The 13,852-nt window shown below is 41.5% G+C and overlaps 1 long non-coding RNA gene across 1 annotated transcript in view; it reads left to right on the plus strand.

The window, feature by feature from the left end:
• Nucleotides 1-11,988, plus strand: part of LOC123521890 — a 53,783-nt gene extending 41,795 nt beyond the window's left edge. Inside the window, exons 3-5 of the long non-coding RNA XR_006680233.1 lie at nucleotides 1,038-1,115; nucleotides 4,601-4,805; nucleotides 8,463-11,988. This is a non-coding gene — a long non-coding RNA (uncharacterized LOC123521890). The remainder of the gene's footprint in view (nucleotides 1-1,037; nucleotides 1,116-4,600; nucleotides 4,806-8,462) is intronic.
• The last annotated feature ends 1,864 nt before the right edge of the window (nucleotides 11,989-13,852 follow it).

A 13,852-nucleotide genomic window follows, 5' to 3' on the forward strand; every position in this document is an offset into this window, starting at 1 on the left:
CTGGGAGTTTCAGAGACTAACTTTTAATGGGAGTGGAAAGCCTTATCTTTCTCACAAGGAGCAGCTGGTCGTTTCAAACTGCTGGCCTTGCCATTATCAGTTCAACTCACAACCACCACGCCACCAGACCAAACCATAAAACAAACAACACACTGCCATCAAATCAATGCTGACTCAGCAAACCCATAGGACATCGTAGAACTGTCCCTGTCAGTTAACTGGAGTGGAAAACCTGTGTTTCTTTCGCTACAGCACCATGGGTAGGGAAAAAGCAGTGAGCACCTTATTAGGTCAATTAACCAAGATGTCCCATGAAGTCATGGTGCTGAATCTCCAAACCAAGAAGTCTTATCGCATGAGGTTGTACATAATAGCTTCAGCAGCTCTTTGTTGTTGCAGTTGTTATCAATATATGTATCACATAACATTTGCCAATTGAAATGTTGATAAATGTACTGCTTTTTGACTTCTTTTACATTAATCAGTTGTGCAACCCTATCTTTAAGCAAGCATTACTAGTTTAGGTTGGTCTTGCTAGGACTTGAAGCAAAATTCTAATAAAGTTAATGTTTATATCTGCAAAGATTTTTAAAAATGGAAACAAGACAACCATTTATAGGAGCAAAAGTGGAACAGTAATAGGAAAGCAAAAGGCCAAGGAACCTATTCATCGAATGAAAATGCTACAACTCAAATGCTACTTGATTTTAAGGTTTGAAGTCAACTTTGAAGGGTAAATGAAAAATTATCCTTTTGACTCAAATAAGAGATTTTATTTTGGCTTAGGAAAATTTGAAGGCAAAAATGTATGTATTTAAGTCATCATGTATCAGTTCACTTTTTGCCTTTTCTGGTCATTTTAATAATTATGCTTTATAGACATTTAATACTTCAGAGTGATTTCCCAAGGTTCATTTTTCTGACACTACAAATACAAATCCGTCTTTTGAATGTGGTAGTCGTTTACAGAGTCTCTCTGTGTCACCTTTTGTTAAAATTGAGCCAACCTTTATCTGAATGCTCTTTCCCCCTCACAGTCTATCAGCGTGGGACAGCCCTTCAGCTTGCTAGTGAACGCAGACACTGGTAGTCACGCTCTTGACCCATGCACTAAGGTACTGCAGAAGTTGGAAGATGAGGTTACTGAAAGACAAAAAGTTATCTAGTACCTTTTAAGTTCCATGCAGGTTACATATGTTATTTCTTTTTCTATTCCCATATTTGAGTGGTTGGGGTGAAGCATAGGGGTAATTTTTAATAAATCACACTAGATTCTTGAATTTTTCAGGGTATTTCCACATAGTTGATGTTTTCAAGTGGTTACACAACTATATCAGATCAACACTATTACAGTCAGTTTAGAGACAAGCAGGCCCAGAACAGTAACCTATGTGCATGTTCTAATAGTGAACAAGAGACAGAGGCAGAATGTGCACCCACCTATCTGTCGAGACTGGCTCTTCCCCAGACACCACCTGCCTGCTAGCCGTGGCAAACTAACTCCACGCTACAAAATGTGCTCAATTTGTCATCCTTATTTAGCATAGCCTTTATAATGACTGGCTGTCATCTTGTACTTTTTTTCTTTTAGAAGATTGCACTATCAAGACGATATGGTCTTACAAGGAGGGAGACACTGCCTGGGCTGTCTGCTCTCGGGGAATATTGTAGAATATAGAATTGAATAAAATATGGGTAACCTGGTATGGTGCTAGGTGAAGTGGAATTGTGTTCACTCTGCACCAAGCAGAAAGTCAATACATTGCAAGCCGGAAATCACCAAGGAGCAATGTGCTTGGAAACTCAATACAGTAATAAGTAACTTGGTACTGTGTCCATGAGAGGACCCTTATTGTTCACCAAAAAAATGTTAATGCACTGCCCCTTGGTGTCAGTTATCCCTGAATTTTTAAAATACACACATAAAAGAAATCAATGTGAGGGTTTTTCTTCCTTGAAGTTTGCTATAGTCTTCCTGATATTAGAGAGGCAAAAACTCTATGGGATTATTATTTAACAGCCTGGCAGCTTTTGTTCTGAAATTGAAGGGAAATTGAACAGATCCAGAATATGCATTTTGTGTAAGGCTTATAATTACATACATATAATTAAAAATTAAATTAAAACAGGCTGGTTCTCTCTACACAAAATGCTTTGTCTCTGTTATCAAATCACTGTATTAGTGGTAATTATGAACACAGACAATGATAATATACCCTTTGCATTGTTTCCATTGAATAGCTCTGCCTAGACAGGCACCAGCCCATGTTACTCAACACTCCAGAGAACACCAGGTGCTTACTGGGTGCCCACTAGATGCTAGGAGTCCTGGGGGTGATGTTGGGCAAGTGTTGGTCTGCTAATTGCAAGTTCACCAGCTCAAACTCACCAGCTGCAAACACAGGAGAAAGATACGGGGTTCAGGAACCCTACTTAGCATCACTGTGTCAGAATCAACCCAATAGCAGTGTTTTGGGGTTTGTTTGTTTGTTTTTATTTTCTGTATGCTAGATTCTTTTTAGGCTGTGCAGAAAGAACAGAGACTCCAACAAATCCTGCCTTGTCTTGGATCACATTGATGGCGAGAAAATTGAGGGCTGAGTTATATACTTATTGTAATAAGTGTTTTAGACACTTTCCCAACCACGGAATAGAGATTTTGAATCTAGCTTGGAACAGAGGTAGGAAGAGTCTTCTGAGAGGGATGTGTAGGAGACAGTGACTCTCGCGGGGAAGAGAACCTGGAGGGAGCCAATCTGTCGGGTGACAATCTATCTGAGTTTGGGGAAGACTGGCATCTGGGAAGACCTAGAGATCAGAGACTGCATAGACCACGTGACAAACTCAGATTTTGAATGGCTGACCTTGCAGTTAACAGCCCAGCTTGTACCCACCATGTTACTGGGGTGCCTCTCAGGAGGGTGGGCGTGAGGATAACAACCAAACCAAAGACACCACATGCACAGCCATCTGATTCAGATGAGCAGGGATCCTCCAGGACAGAGTATCGAAGGTATTCTCCAGAGACGAGTTCCTGGGTAAGGACACCATGCTTGGTAAAATGGAGAGGCACCAAAAAAGAGGAAGGCGCTCAACAAGATGGACTGACATCATGGCTGCAACGATGCACACAGACATAGGAACAAGTGAAAATGGCAGAGGACCGTGCAGTGTTCTGTTGTGCACAGGGTCTCAATGGATCGGACTGGCGCGAAGACACCTGACAACAGCAACGGAGGACAGAGTGGTGCTGCCCCTGGGGGGTTCTGAGGTGATGTAAACCTTTACCGGAGTGGAAAGCTTCCTCTTTCTCCCACGGAGCAACTAGTGGGCTTAAACTACTGACCTTGCAGTTAGCAGCCCAATTTGTAACCCACTCCATCACCAGAGCTCCTTAAGGAGGGAAACAGGGGCCAGAGAGGGTTAGGCCTTGAGCGGTAAATAAAGAGCTGACACAGGGAACTCATAAAGGGCCCAGTAAGCGAAGTTCAGATGTTTAGACTTGATGCTTTGTGAGGGGTTGTTGTTATGTGCTTTAGGGTCAGTTCCGACTGATAGTGACCGTGTGTACAACAGAATGAAACATGGCCCAGCCTGTGCCATCCTCACAGTTGATCTTATGTCTGAGTTCCTTGAGCAGCCATGTGTCAGGCCATCTCATTGAGGGTCTTCCTCCTTTTCCCTGCCCCTCTACTTTACCAAGCATGACGCCCTTCTCCAGGGACTGGTCTCTCCTGACAACACGTCCAAAGTACATGAGATGACCATCCTTGCCTCAAAGGAGCATTCTGTATGTACTTCTTGCAAGACGGATTTGTTTGCTCTTGTGATTTTGAAGGGTAGTATGCAAAAATGTAAGGCGCTCTAGTAGTGCTCTAAGCGCTTGGCTGTTAACCAGTCAGCGGTTTGAGCCTACCAACCACAGCTAGAGAGACTCTAGTTTAGGGAAATCCCCACGGGGCGGCTCTCCTCTTTCTAATAGTGCCTGGAGCAACAAGATGCCAATGGGGTTTTCGAGCTTAAGGGGAGAAATGGTTCTTAAGAAAGACGTTCTGCTGTTGAAGGGAGAATAAAATGGAGAAGATAGGACCAGTTGGAGGGTTTTGCAGCCATCCAGGGCCTAGGTGACTGCTAGTGGCCTCACCTGGAAGATGGGCAGTATTACTGATTTTGAGCAGAAATGGACAGGTTTGATAGGTGATTGACAGGACCAAGTGACTGAATATAAATGGTGACAGAGGGTGACCATCTCCTACTTAGGCAACTGAGTCTGTGGCAGACAAGGAACACAGGAGGGGCACTATATTTGCAGGGGGTAGATGATGAGTTTAATTGCATTGTTCCCGTAGGGCGGGAGTGAGGGAGGGGGTGGATAGACAAAATCACCTGAATGACTATACAGGTGCAATTGCGTCTAAAAGTCAGAAACAGCTCTTTTTTTGATGTTAATCTCAGATGCTGACAACTGAGACATGATGAGAGCCTTCAACATCCATGGGGTACTTTGGGATGTGGCTACAAGACAGGCTGGGGATATCAGTCATGACTGGGAAGACATCATTTCTCCAATCAACATCTGCTCTTCTCTCTTCTTTTCCAGGGAAGGTCAGGGTTTGGAGCTGCAGTGGTAACTTCCTCTTTGAGGACAGGGACTGCCGTTTATTCATCTATGGGCCTCTAGGCCTAGCACAAGGAAAGGTCACCTTGCACAGAGGTTTGCACGGTCTTGTCACTGATATTGACTCAGAGAGGCCTCCTGAAGGCAATGGTGGTCAGTGACTTCCAGGCAGTCTCCGGGATCGTGCGTAAGTTACAAAGCAGAACATGGCTGTTATTGTGACTCTACTCTCCCTTATGTACTCCATCTCACCTCCTTCCTCTTTCCTTGATAGCCTAACTATTGGCATCCTGATTTCTTTCAAGGACCGATGCCTAATTTATCAAAGTTTCTACTACTTCATAAAACAAGGGGTGGGGGCTACAGTCTCTACGGCACAGAATACCGTATCTCTCCCTTTGGGAGAGGGATTTTTCACTTAGCATTCAAGTGCCTTACCGCTGTACCATCAAGTCTCTTTGCTGTGCCAGCCTGTTCTAATTGAAACCACCATTCTTTAACTATGACAGCAGAGCTGATACATTTGAAAGCGCATGCCCCAACATGCTTAGCCATGTGTGACCCTGTAAATTCTGCAGGTTGTCCAACAACTCTAATCTGTGAGTTCTTGTATATGTATACCTCATACATAATCTATGATTAACCTGCACGTTCCTTCCTGATCACCTACTTCTTTTGAGCAATATCCTCCTGGGAATGGATCCCACCATAGCAAGCAACTATCAGTTATAACCAGATCTGACCCACTGAACACGCATAGTAAGGACAGTTGCCACATTTGATCCTGGAACAAAATAACTCTTGTTGAGGAGCAAAAAGTCACCACAAGGACGTCACTAGACCAACTAGAACAGCGTTTGCAGATAGCACACCCCGGCCAAGCATGGTCACTCCCTTGACACACATTCATGGTCATTCCTCAGAAGTCTGCTGTTGTTGTTGTTAGGTGCCTTGGAGTCATTCCCCACCCATAGTGACCTCTGCTCAACAGAGGGAAATGCTGCCTGGGCCTGCACCATCCTCACAATTGTTCCTGTGCCTGAGCCCATGGTTAAAGTCACCGCGTGTGTCCTTCTCCGAGTATTGGTCTCTCCTGTCAACCCATCCAAAGTATGTAACATGAAGCCTCGCCATCCTTGCTTCTAAGGAGGACTTAGAAGTCCACTAAGGTGGACTTCTGCCAAGACAGAGTGGTTTGTCCTTTTGGCAGTCCATGTACTTTCAATATCCTTCTCCCTCACCAGAGTTCAAATGCATCAATTCTTTAATCTTCCTTAGCCAACGTCCACATTTCACATGCATGTGAGACCATTGAAAATACCACGAACATATGCCACATATGCATAATTCACTCAACTTACTCCCTCGTGTATGTGTGTAAAACTGAAAATCCCCTGTTTGCCCCCAACCGCCACCCCTGGAGGTTACCTTGGCTACTCTAGTTCTGGGTTGCTCCTTGCTTGATCCATCAAATGCACCCCTCTCCCTCTCACGTCAATGGAGTCTCTTTGCTCCTTAAGCCCTGCCTGCCGAGAAACCGAAGTTGGTAACAAATTCACAGAAAGATGTGACTAAGTCTTCCAACATAAAAATTCTATTGCTTGTTCAAAGAGAATGACTAGCCTAATATTAGCCTAAGTGACTATTATTGTTTATAAATTTGACTTTGGAAAGCGTCTAGTGTCTCTGTGATTTTTCCATCAATAATTGCCAGTCTTTCCGTAGCTGTATCTCTCAAGCCTCCTGTGCCTGGCAGGCGTCTGTCTGCAACTTACACTAGGAGGTGTTACTTGGGCTGAGAAGCTAAGAAGTAAATTTTTTGAGAAATAAATTCTCAAATGATTCTCAAAGAAGAAAATCATGAACTTAGGGGAAATGATCCATTTGTACTATTTCAAATTAAAGAAAATAATAACAAGGCAATCAAGAACTACGCGCTCTTGTGTTTGCAATGGTAAAAGCTATGGTCCACAGCACCTGGAAAATGTCCCACTTGTTGGTGGGCCCACCTGTAAAAATCTGACTAGCTTTGCCTGAATCTGAATGAAGGTGGAGTAGGGTCGCTTCATGTGTGAATCCGGGATAAACGATTTTGGATCACTCAAGCAGTTGATTCCAGGGTTTTAATTTCACCTTCTGCAGCAAAAATCCCTAGGGAATCTGCCCTTTGAACATGATCATTCTTATGTACATAAGATCATTAATAAGTACAAATGCTTCAATTTTATACATGCTATAGAGTGACCAGACCAGAATTCACATGCTATAACCCACTTGTCTTGAATGTTTTCTAAGGAGCCAGCTGATTGCTGGCAGCCAGATGCAGTGTAGTCGTTTGGGATAGCAAGTCAGATAAATGTGATTCTGAGCAAGGTCAGAAAATCCCAGGGACATTTTCTTCATGAGAATGCCCAAGGAAGCAGACCTGTGTGGAAATCATAGCCAACTTTTGTCAGTTAAAAAGTTTGTGCTCAACAGGAACTTGATTCTTATTTGTCTGAAAACTCTAGGGTGTTTGGGCTCATGACATGGGAGGGAGCTTTGTAAACTCATAGACTATCAGGGCTAGAAGAAACTAAGTAGATAGTCTAGTCTCATCCCGACATTTTTGCGTTTAACCAACTGAAGCATGCATAAGAAAATGTGTTGCTTTATCTGGCAATTGTTGATTAAGAGTCTACTAGGTTCAGATATGGTAGTAAGTATCTGAGAGACACATAAATCAACTTGATCACTGATCTGTGTGCAGTTGGTGAGGTAAACCCATAAATAAAGAGTTTCAATAACTATGAAAAGCATTCTAATCCTGTTGTTGACCGAGTCAGCAGAGACTGATGTTTGAGCTTGAAGAAAGTGGGGAAAAAGCAACAAAGGAGGCAAGGGGATCAGAATCTTAGGTGGGCTGACTGCATTTAGAAAAGTCTGATCTCTCCGTGGGCGGGTGTGAGAGGAATTTGTGGAGACAGTTATGAGACTTGTCCAAAATCATTAACTTTTGACCTATTGAAATATAAGCATCTCAGTCTAGACCTTCAAGTAAATCTTAATACCATTTTTCTTCCATTGAGTCTAACTTGTGTATCCTAGTTTTACTAGACCAGACTTGGCAGCTTTCCCCAAAGCATCGGATTGTGTTCATATGCTGCCAAACTTCTTGGGGCAGCCTACTGTTCTGCTGACCATGTGGAGTAGTTTTGTGAGCTGCCTAAATCAACCAAAGCTCTCTTACCTTATCCTGTTTCCCCCGCTAGCCTGCAGCAAGCTCATAACCCCTGCCCGGTAGAAAGGTCCAAAAGGACCTCATCGTTTTGAAAGTACCTGAGTACATCTATGTGTGCACATAATTGAAGTGCCTTCTGAATAAAGTCATTGTTTTCCAATCATTCACTAAAGGAGAACAACTGAAAAGCTAGCAGTTGGGGGATGTTTTATCTTCTGTGGAAAAAAGAAAAAGATGTACTGTACTCTCTCTTGATTTTAAGACCAATCTACTGCCCTTGTATGCAGCTTCCAGGTCTTACCTCTGAATTCATTAATGGCAGATGTTTTCCCCAACCCCATGGTGTCTAGGTATATTCAATGTACTTTTATAGGCTGACTGAAAAGTCTGATAAAATAGAGGTTAAGATCCACTGCTACTAGCAGCCCCAGGACATTCTCTTGTCCCTTAAAAATGGTGAATCCTGCTAAAATTCCTTTCCATTAATTATTAATAACAAAGGCTTATTTTGGAGTCTCCTCTCTGCATTTATAATGCTATTCATTCTCTCCTATATCCCCTTAGGATCCTTTGTCCTTATTAAGATGCAATGATACCTATTCTTCCTTGCTGTTTCTCTTTCAGGTGAATGTACGTTTTGTACCTATAAAGGTTCCACAGTTTGGTCCGGGACGCCAACAAAAAATTCTTACTAGAAGAAAGAAAAGATTGTAGCTGAAACCATGAACCTTAGAGAAACATGAGTTTCTTCACTTATTAATGACCTCCTGTGTGCTGAGGTACCATTTTATATTCTTTCAGATAATGAACAAAATGAAGAGGATAATCAAGGACCATGTGTATACGTGTTTGCAACCACAAAAGCTATGATCTATATCTGGAAAATGTCTCTTCACTGATAGTTTGAGAATATTAAGATAAATAAAACCAGTCTGCATCAACAAGGAGTTAGTCAAGGGTAGATGACCAATGGGTAAGCCAACTGTTGGTTTATTATGTGGCTAGTGTCATATCAGACTAGATGTGGTATGCCTACAAGGCTGGAGGCACATGGAGGAAGGGCCATTAACTGCATCCTGGCTGGAGGATGGAAAAACAAAGAGAATGCAATTTCTGGGAGAGATAAGTTAAGTTGATTGTTCAGAGTGAAATTGGATAGCTATTGAGTGGAAGAAGGCAAGGAGAGAGAATGGAGGAGGAGAGAAGGAATAGAGCATGGTGGGATGAAAGGAACCATCCTTTACAAAGTCATGGAAATCAGAGATGGCATGATATACAAAGGCGCAGGCAAGGTGAACTGTTAACCAGAGGATAAAGATTTTCACTGATGGGATCTAAGCTGACACTACTGAAAATCTAGTAAACATCCTTTCCCATAACATTAGCTCACAAATATTGATTGAATAGGTGACTGTGGTCCATATTATTGTAACTAGATAAGAAAAATGTGGTCAAGGCTATTGTCATTGTATTGTTCTGAAGCCACCTAGTAAGTAAAGAAGAAGGGGACTTTATTCTGTTCTTCTGGTTTCATGAGTGGCACACTGAAGATGCCTTGTGTCCATGCACAGAAGCCGTTGTGAGGCATCCTTTCTCAAAAGGAAGTCCTGGTAGCCCTATTCAAATTAGCAACAACTTTCTCTATGTCTTTTGGGAGATACCTGTAATATGATCAAGTGCGAGTATGAATTCAAGTAGGAAAAAAAAAAGTGTCTGTTTTCAAATGAAAGGAAAGCACTCAATGAGTTAAAGAGAGAAACCAAAGATGAAGAAGATTAAGGAACACGGAAGAGAAAATGGAAAGTAATTAGAGTTCACTGAGCTAAAATATGATTTAAAGAGTTCTCAAAAAGGTGCCAAGGTGGGAAAGAAAGCGATTAGATTGCAAAATTTCTAAAGGCTGGCAAAAGCTTTAGGGGAAATCAAAGAACTGTTACCAATTCAATAGAATTTTATATTATTTTAGGGAATCAAGTAACAGTCCATTAGCTGCAAAGCCCAAGATTAAGAAAAGTGCTAAAGATCAGACGCCTTCTAGAAGCTTCATACATCTAAAAGTTTGAGCCTAGCAGCATATTGGTGCTAGAAAAGCCTGAGTAGTCATCTGCTGGCTCCCTCTCTTTACAGCCAAAGAAACTGAGGCCAACGAGGTAGTATTCCATCTACATGTGGTTGAATCAAGTCCCATAATGCTGGCACTTGATTATAAACCTCCGACGCCAAACTCAAGGCTTGTCACGGAACTGGATTTCAGTTTAGAGTATGGATTTCTAAAATTGGCTATAGCACCATCCTGTTCTACACGCAGAGAAATCATAGAGCATGTCCCAAAGAACTCTAGACTAACAATGGGAAGCATCCGGAGAAAATGACACAATAGAAGGTGAGAAGATCAAGCAGGATAAAGTGGCAATATTAGTTTTCAGTGGCTATATTCTAAAATCTGAGTCTGTAGCCTCCTCTTTCTTTGATTCAATTGTATAGTTCAGCTCTTTGTCTCAAATCTCGAGAGGCATAACTTTAGCTTTGTTATCTGAAAATGGGGATCAGAAATGAGGTTTTATGGAAAGATTAGGATCATTTTATGATCGAACCTAGCCCATTGGAGGTTCCTTTACTGCTCCTATTATAAAGACTCCGGAGATGAACTTCAGCAGTCGGAGTCTTGCCTTGGCTAGCACATGAAACTTCTAACTCAACCTTGATTCCACTGTCCCACAGACATACTTATGGCTTCCAACCTGCTTGTTTTTGCCCCACTTGCTAAAGAATCTTTGAGTCTGCTGTTGAACTTAGCATGACCGTCTTAAGAAATAGGCTGTAAATATCCAGAGAGTTGTGCCTCTGGATGAACAGATGTTCTCACATCGATGATGACACCCTCCTCTGGCAGCTTCTACTTCAGATGCTCCCCCGGGACCCAGGTGGTGTGCTGGTTACGAGCTGGGCTGCGAACCATCAGCTCAGCAGTTGGAAACCACCAGGTGCTCCTCCAGAGAAAGAGAGCGCTTTCTCCTCCCGTGAAGCCTCATGGTCTCAACAGCTCACAGGGTTTACTCTGACTTTTAGGGTTGCTATAGTGAATCTGTTTTTGTTTTTTTCCTTTTGTTTACATAGCACAAATGCTGTGCAGTACTAACCTAAAGGTTGGTAGTTCAAATCCACCCAGACATTCCATAGAAGAAAGTCCCGAAAATCTGTTTTTGTCAAGATTACCGCCAAGAAGACACATGGGAGAAATTCCACTTCTGTAACACATGGGGTAGCCTTGAGTTCATTTGAGTTTGGTGTTTGGGGAGCTGTCAAAAGGTCCTTCAATGGTGCTGTATCTTCAGAGGCCAAAATAGCCCACAATTTCTTAGGAAAATGGACATTTAAGGAGGTGACTGATGCTATTACATGAAGGTAACTGGTAAGATAAAAGGTTGGGAATTAGACAATGAAACTAAATAAGAAAATGCAGTTAGCTCCTGTTATGGCTATAAAGTTGGAGATTTAAAGAAAACTGACCTCTATTCTGACTTATGCACCACAATCAAAACAATCATTAACACGTTCCTATTAAGAAATCTATGGCAACCAGCTACATTTAAGTCCCCTAAATTAAAAATCACTCTAAATAAGACAGAGGATTTATTTAGCTCAGCTGTTACAACTTTGTCTCTCAGACATTTCTTATGCATCATGCAGACAACTAATATTTACAATATCTCAACAGCTATACAAGAAATACTTTAGTTGGTACTTTGTTATCATCCTTATTTGGGCAGATGAAAATGTAATTTTTACAAAACCCTTGAAAAAAATAGTCTGGGATTCAATATTGTTATTTTTGAAAGCTCTCTTGGGCAGTTTTCTTTGATTGTGTTCTCAAATGTTTTAATCTTGTCATTTTTGCTCAAGGACCAGCAGTGACTCCCTATTGATCCTTACGTTTGACACAAGCGTCTTTCCCTATTGCCAATTCCTTAGTATATCGCTCCGCTCTAATTTCCATTACAATGAAAATTACACTTAACATTGACACTCTGAATGTTAAGTTAACATGCTTCTTGTTTTCCTAGAATCCAATTATGAAATTAGAGAGCTTTGTGAAAGAACAACTAATTCACCTCCTTATTTCCTAATAAAAATGGTGTTATTGATTAAATCTCTTATATGTAGAGTCTGTTCTGTTCTATTCTGTACAAGGTTTAAAGAGAGAGAGGGTTGAGACAGAGAGAACCCTGGGACAAATGGGTTCGACAGCTAACAATAACGTGGCCTCAATTGTGTTCCTTGCCCCCAATCCCTGTTCAAATTCTCACCCGAAACCTATGAATCTAGTTGTGCTTGACAATAGGGCTTGCTTTGCTAGGTTAATGGGGCCTTATCAGTGCAAGATCATCTAAAATTCAATTACTTCTACATTATAAAAAGAACAACTCAACCACAGTTGAGGAATGAATTATGAGGTTCCCCAAGAACAACCGAATGCTCAGGGCTACAACAAGGAAGGAAAGGGCACAAGTAGACCCTGGCTCGAACCTGCCCTCATGCAGTGTCAACATTTCTTGTCAATGCCACCAGCCCTCCTCTCCCATGCACACAACGGAATAAATTCAATTAAAGAATTCACACCTTGGGATTATTCTACTTCTTAATATTAATGCTTTTTCTTTTCAGTTCTCAAAACATCTTGATGGAGTATTCTCTCTCATTTCTTTCCATTTCCTTTCCTGGTGCTAATCACAGTGGCTCTTTACAAAGACGGTAGCTCAATATCTATTGTCAGAACACCAGAAGAGGGGACAAATTGCCTCATCTCATCTACATCTTATTGATTTCAGGTCACACAGAATGCTCTTCCCAGTAATGATTAGATCAGGGGTCAACAGACTATGATCTGCAGACCAAATCCTGCCACTACCTCCGATTATAAATAAGGTTGTATGGAAGCCCAACACCTGTGACCCTTTTTTGTACATATTGTCCATGGCTGTTTTTACAGTACCAGGGTAGAATTGAGTAGTTGCTACAGAAACCATGGCGTCTCACAGTGTAAATATGATCTTGCATGCTTGAAAAAAGTACAGTCAGCAAAAAAGAGGAAGACCCCCAATGAGATTGATGCAGTGGCTGCAAAATGGACTAAAGCATCGCAGTATTTGTGAGGCTGGCACAGTGTTCCCTTCATTCTGTTGTACGTAGGGTCATTCTGTGTTGGAGCTGACTCGACAGTACTCAACAACAAATATACTACAAAAATTACTCATGACTCTTTAAAAGATAAGCTGATCTAGGAAGACTTAGGTTCTGACCATTAGGGATAGAATGGTAGGCCAATGGATGACCAGCAAAATAAAGTCTCACAACCTGAACACAATTAATGAGGATGTTGACACATTGCAGAATATGTAACTAATGTCACAGAACAATTTGTATAGAAACTGTCAGATGTGATCTGAATTTCCTATATAAATTTCCATCAGAAACACAATAAAATGTTATTAAAACAAATAAATAAGCAATCAAAATGGATTCTTTATTATCAGGGGAAGACACCAGGAACCCATTTTCCAGGCCTTTTTTTTTTTTTTAAATGTGGCCATCTGATTAAGCTCTGTCCATTAGAAGGGGGGCAGTGACGGGTGTCTATTTTAGGACTAGCCCTCAATCTGCAATCCTACTTTGGTAACTCGGTGTGTTTGCTTGATGGCTACTTCCCTGATCCTCCGGCTTCCTCTTACACACTTAATATTCCACATTCACTTAGAATTGTGTTGGGTAAATTTTCTTTTTTTAAATTTTTTAATCGTTTTATTAGGGGCTCCTACATCTCATCACAATCCATACATACATCAATTGTGTAAAGCACATTTGAACATTTATAGCCCTCTGTCAGTACTGCAGCCATCGTCGCCAGGCTCTTATGAGCCGCTCTGGTGCTGTGCTGTCAAAGCCAATCCCAATTTTATTCACACATTGTAATTTCTGTACACCCACCTAGATAAGAGAAGTTGGACAAAAAAAAA

Source organism: Echinops telfairi, unplaced genomic scaffold, assembly GCF_000313985.2.
Source record: "Echinops telfairi isolate 266 unplaced genomic scaffold, ASM31398v2 ScPeMD7_443;HRSCAF=831, whole genome shotgun sequence".
In the NCBI taxonomy this organism is placed as follows: domain Eukaryota; kingdom Metazoa; phylum Chordata; class Mammalia; order Afrosoricida; family Tenrecidae; genus Echinops; species Echinops telfairi.